General features: G+C 35.6%; 1 non-coding gene across 1 annotated transcript; it reads right to left on the bottom strand.

Annotated features, from left to right (window-relative positions):
• Positions 1 to 1407: 1407 nt before the first annotated feature.
• Positions 1408 to 1492, bottom strand: TRNAM-CAU (transfer RNA methionine (anticodon CAU)). The gene is given in 2 exon segments: positions 1408 to 1443; positions 1455 to 1492. It is a non-coding gene; the product is annotated as a tRNA-Met (tRNA).
• Positions 1493 to 6211: the final 4719 nt, after the last annotated feature.

The raw sequence follows: 6211 nt of genomic DNA on the forward strand, positions 1-6211 counted from the left end.
CATATAATGTTTGATGGCGAGAGAGAGGCACATAATGTGTGATGGGGTGAGAGGGGGCATATAATGTTTGATGGTGAGAGAGGCATATAATGTTTGATGGGTTGATTGGGTGAGAGGGGCATGTAATGTTTGATGGGGTGAGAATGTTTGATGGGGTGAGAGGGGCATATAATGTTTTATGGATTGAGAGGGGCATATAACAAAAATTTTAATGGGGTGAGAGAGGGGCATATAACAAAAATGAGAGTGGGGCATATAACAGAAATTTTAATGGGGTGAGAGAGGGGCATATAACAAAACTGAGAGGGGTATATAATGTTTGATGGGGTGAGAGGGGTATATAACAAAAATGAGAGAGTGGCATATAATGTTTAATGGGGTGAGAGGGGCATATAATGTTTAATGGGGTAGAGGGGGCATATAATGTTTAATGGGGTAGAGGGGGCATATAATGGTTATTGGGGTGAGAGGGGGCATATAATGTTTAATGGGCTGAGAGGGGCATATAATGTTTAATGGGGTTTGATGGGGTGAGAGGGGCATATAACAAAAATGAGAGAGAGGCGTATATAACAAAAATGAGAGAGAGGGGTATATAATGTTTAAAGGGGTTTGATGGAGTGAGAGGGCATATAACAAAAATGAGAGAGGGGCATTTAACAAATATTGAGAGAGGGGCATTTAACAAATATTGAGAGATGGGCATATAACAAAATTTGAGAGAGGGGCATATAATGTTTAATGGGGTGAGAGGGGCATATAACAAAATTTGAGAGAGGGGCATATAATGTTTAATGGGCTGAGAGGGGCATATAACAAAAAGTTTAATGGCGTGAGAGGGGCATATAACAAAAAGTTTGAGGGGGTGAGAGGGGCATATAATAAAACATTTTAATGGGGTGAGAGGGGTATATAACAAACAATTTTAATGGGGTGAGAGGGGCATATAATAAGTGTAATGGGGTGAGAGGGGCGTATAACAAAAAGTGAGGGGCATATAACAAAAAGTTTAATGGGTGAGAGGGGCATATAAAAAAAAGTGAGGGGCATATAACAGAAAGTTTGATGGGGTGAGAGGGGCATACAACAAAAAGTGAGGGGCATATAACAAAAAGTTTAATAGGGTGAGGGGCTTATAACAAAAAGTTGAATGGGGGTGAGAGGGCCACATAACAAGAGGGGTACATAACAAAAAGTTTAATGGGTTGAGAGGGGCATATAACAAAAAGTTTAATGGGGTGAGAGGGGCATATAACAAGAAGTTTAATGGGGTGAGCGGGGCATATAACGAAAAGTTTAATGGGGTGAGAGGGGCATATAACAAAAAGTTTAATGGGGTTTGAGAGGGGCATTTAACATATAAGAAAAAATTTAATGCGTGGGAGGGGCATATAACAAAAAGTTTAATGGGGTGAGAGAGGCTCGAACTCTCGACCTCAGGATCACTCTTTAGCTATGAGACCTACGCGCTAGCCAACTGCGCCACCACCCCATTGGTGAATTGTCCTTCAACATATTCTTAATAAATAAATTTCTTCAATATTATGCTCTATTTTCTTCACATTGTTTTTGTTTCACGGACTGCTGCGACAAAATGGTGTGTGTGCTTCATGGTTCTAATGCTTGGGGCTTGAACCACTTATTTACCATATTTACCTTGGACTTTCGCGAGGCCCCATGTGTTGGAACTTGTCCCTATTGGTAATTTTTCTAGGGTTTATAGTTTCTAGTGCATGATACATATTAGGATGGAACAAATAAAAATAACAAATAGCATAAAAATAAAAAATTCGAAGTTTTTGTCTTCGCATTGCTTTGGTAGCGAAATGTGAAATACATCCTTGCAATTGCTAGATTTTTTAGTATAATTGAAAGGTGAATTGCGTTTCTAAGTCGGTATGCGTGTATGTGCGAACGTATGTGTTTCTGGATTTTTTAGTATAATTAAAAGGTGAATCGCGTTTTTAAGCCATGTGGGTATGTGTATATGTGCGAACGTGTGTGTTTATATATATATATATATATATATATATATATATATATATATATATATGAATAAGCTGGGATTAATTTATTAGCTCATATGAACATATGAGTCCAATGATCCAGATTGAAAACACTACAAAACATATATAGGTGAAGTTCTACCGTACTTCACCTACAGCTATATGGCCATTCAAAGTTTATCACACGTTCTCAGATGTCTGATAGTATTTGAATTTTAATATTTTTTTAATAAATCGGAATGATCTGAAATTTAGTAGGTGTGTGGGTCTTAGTGAGATGCACATGAATAAAATATAAAACAAATAATTTGAATGATAAAAATTATGCAAAATACCTTTTTAAAGTTTCAGAGGTAATTTAGTCATTTTATTTTATGACTATATTTTTTTTAATATTTTATTTTGGTGCGACTTGGTCATATGTACACACATCACAAATTTTAGATAAATATGATTAGTACAATAATTATAAAAATTCAAATACTACCAAACAACTGTGACCGTGTGATGAACTTTAGACGGTGATGAGGTGTAAGTGAAGTACTGTAGAACTTCATCTATAGGCGTTTTGTATATTCTCTATATATATATATATATATATATATATATGATCACATGTTAATTAAAAGATATATATTAGGCTCGGAAGTAGACTGCATAACTGAGACCACTTGTATGACATTAACAATTTATATGAATAGTCTTGGCAAAATTAGAGAAAGTTTGTCAGATATTATGTGGGACTTACATGAATAGAGAGATAGAGCATTGAAAGCTAATTACAATATGTAAAGAGAAAATTAAGGAGTATGGAGAAAAAAAAGTAAAAGAGACAAGAGTAATTTATAGGAGAGGGGGAGGGAGAGGGAGAAGTTGAACTCCTAAAATCAATATGTGAGTCGAGAAAAAGTTGAGAGGGAGAAATATGTGAGGAAATTTGAATGAGAGAGCTGTGGATTTGAGAGAGAGATGTGGACGAGAAAGAAAGAGAGTTTCAATTCCTAAATATATTGCATGTTTATATATTCTCAAAAAACCAAAAAAAGCATATATGATAAGGAGAGGAAATTATTTGAAAGAGGAATATACGTTGAGAGAAACTTAAGGACCAGAGGACGAAGGGAATTAGATAGTGGTATTGTTAGAATGTTTAATGCTTCAATAACACGTGCAAAGCACCTGCAATACGCTAGTGCGTATATATGTATGTATACTTTTTTTCTTTTGTAATGTTAACACGTAATTTTATTAAAAAAAAATAAAGCAGAGCTCTAGAAGTACAGTAGTTAAAAAAAAAAAAGGAGAAGAAAAAAAATACAAGAAATACTCCCTACTTCCAGGGAAGACCGCCCCCCAAGACTTCCAGACACTACCAATATCCTTACCTTGAAGGCTTCTACTACACCTTCCGCCTAAGACCCCAACTAAACTACACAGCACCCCAATCAATCGAGATCGCTCAAATCAAGGTTGGGTCGGTGCCCACGCAATAAGTATGAAACATAGCACAATCTACGCTGAAGAGAAGCATTTAAGAGAATAACAAGAAAAGCATGGCAATATACAGGAAGGTGGCGGCGACACACAACCAATGATCAGGAACATAAGATAAGTCAAATGAGAAGCCGAAGAGAGAGAGGGAAGTGGGAGACAAGTGAAAAAGCTAATATGAAATAAAGAGGGAAAAAAATACCAAGGGAAGAGAATACGGGCTTTAAAACTACCATAAGAAACAGTATCGAACACCTTGTAGGAATTTCAAGCTACCATAAAAGAACATGAAAAACCACAACATGGCTCACTAGGCCCTCTAAGGGCAAAGCCCCATCTAAGGCGGTAACCTGATTAGCTAGATACCAAGTCTTCGAGGCTCTCGAAGCAAATCACCGAGGGTAGATTATGACAGGATACTTAATCTTAAAGAGTATTCTCATCTTAAACATTAATCTACTTAGGGGTAAAATAAATAAATAAATAAATAAATAATTAATTAATTAATGAAAGAGACCGAAAATCAAAAACAGATAATCCACCAATGATGAAAAGGGCAGACAAAAAAAGTACTAGGAAAAGGAAAAGGGGATGGGGAGGGGAAAAAGTCTCATGGGAACATTATCTTCTTTATTCTATGTTCAAGTAAGACCCATAACAAGAGGGCCCAGGATCACCAACATCGCTTTCAAACGCTTGGAACTTTCCATGACATCAAATCTCTGCAACCTATCCAATATAAAAAGCAACAAATATTCTTATTCCAGGGGGAAATTATTCCAGGGGGAAACAAAGCAACCCACTCGATCAAATTTATGGAAAAATTTAGCGCATTTTAATTTATTTAATACACAACACTAGTAGTTTTTTGCTTTTTGTATTCCTGTTCCTTTTGAAGTGGTTACATTGACAAATACCACTTTTCCAAATAAGGTGGTTTGGCTCCCATCCTTACCATTATTTGATGGTAAAAAAGGTTAAATGAGGTCCTTCCAAAAGTCTATCTTGGAGGGGGATTTAGGCATTAAAATATACTTTAAGTTACTCTTGATGCATTTTCACTTTAAATCCATGTCTTTGTAGCTCAAAAAATACCGCAGACAAAATGACATGTAGAGTTAAAATAAATGGTATAAAAAAAAAGTCTCTCTCAAGCTACACAAGCTCTAAATACCGCTGGGGAATAACGGCCTTCATTTTACAACCGTTGGGGAATTAAGATAACGGCCTTCATTTTACAACAGGTTCTAAAATTAATTTTACTTCTTTCAACGGAATGATAGCATAATTAAGATGATCAGATATATAACAATGAGACTAACTATCACTAATAACATAATACCTTCAATTAAATAACAATAGCAACAAATATCTTAAACTAATAATAGAGCACCTTCAATTAAATTAGAGCACCTTCAATTAAATAACAATAGCAACAAGTATCTTAAACAAAACAATAGGAAGTTTACATGGTAGGCTTGATACACCAACAGGGTGTGGTTTACTTCCACTCAAACCAAGCACTCAGACAAACTCTTATAAACAAACACGCAAACAAACCAAGCACTCAAGAAAACTCTCCGGCTGTTTTCGGATGCCTTCATCTTCTTCTTTGCTTCTCTTATATAGGGGAAGGAGTCGGACTTCAAAATGTTTTAAGTCCGTACCGACATTTTTTTGGGAAAAAGCAAGATTCCCTATAATGAACTTGACACCTTTTGAGAAAAGCAAGATTTCCTACCGTAAATAGTTTTGTCGGTAGCAATAATATTTTTCTTTTTGCTGGAATTCGTCAGTAGTAATAATACTCTTATCTTTCACTGCTAGCTCGAGGGACATGTGTCTTGTGTGAATTTGGAGTCGTACCGTCCCTATTAATTTTGCTTTTAATTCATCGCGGAAAAATTTATCCTTTGCACAGCCATCACCATTGAGTGGACTATAATCTTCAATTTCTTCTTCTTCTTTTGTTGGTGTGGTCTGTACATCCACATCTTCTTCTAGTACTAAAAGCAGCTTTCTTTTAAGCTCTGCTTTTGATAATTAGGGATTCTTTTGTTGCATTATTGTGACGTATTCTATTATAACCATATTTGAACTTGGCGAGGAGGATGGTTTTATCTTCATATAAATTTTTTTTGGGTCCAGGGAGTTATTTTTGTAATTGTCTCACCCAATGGTTTAAAAAACGGATCGGTGACCCGGATCGGGCTTCCAAAAAACCGATCCGGATCGGCGAATCGGAGATCCGGATCGGGAATCGGGTGAATCGGTCAGAATAAAGCTTAAAAAAAATCCGAAAAAATTATTAAAATTCATTATAAATATTGTTTTTTAGGAATTCAATAAGAAATGAGGGTACTCCATTAAGAATTTTCATGTTTTTGAATAAATATGCGAATATTGATATGTTCTTTCCCTGCATGAACCACCATTTAGCATTTAATTTACATCATACAAAAGGATAAACATATAATGATCATGGAATAAGTATATCAACATACATGGACTACAATAAAGCATAAAATTAGTAACATATGATCTAAAAATAAAATGATAGACGACGTTATTGTTCTTCTTGGTCACGCTGGTGCCATGGATTGAATTCGTTTAACAATTCATTGATTCGATCTGAAAACGAATAATCGATATTAGTAGGCGTCTGACTATTCCCAAATCCCTGAGTGTTAGTGTTTTGTTGTGTTCCCAATCTA

This window comes from Amborella trichopoda, chromosome 1 (genome assembly GCF_054954075.1).
Source record: "Amborella trichopoda isolate Santa Cruz 75 chromosome 1, AtrichopodaSantaCruz75HAP2 v2.0, whole genome shotgun sequence".
NCBI classification, from domain to species: Eukaryota; Viridiplantae; Streptophyta; class Magnoliopsida; order Amborellales; family Amborellaceae; genus Amborella; species Amborella trichopoda.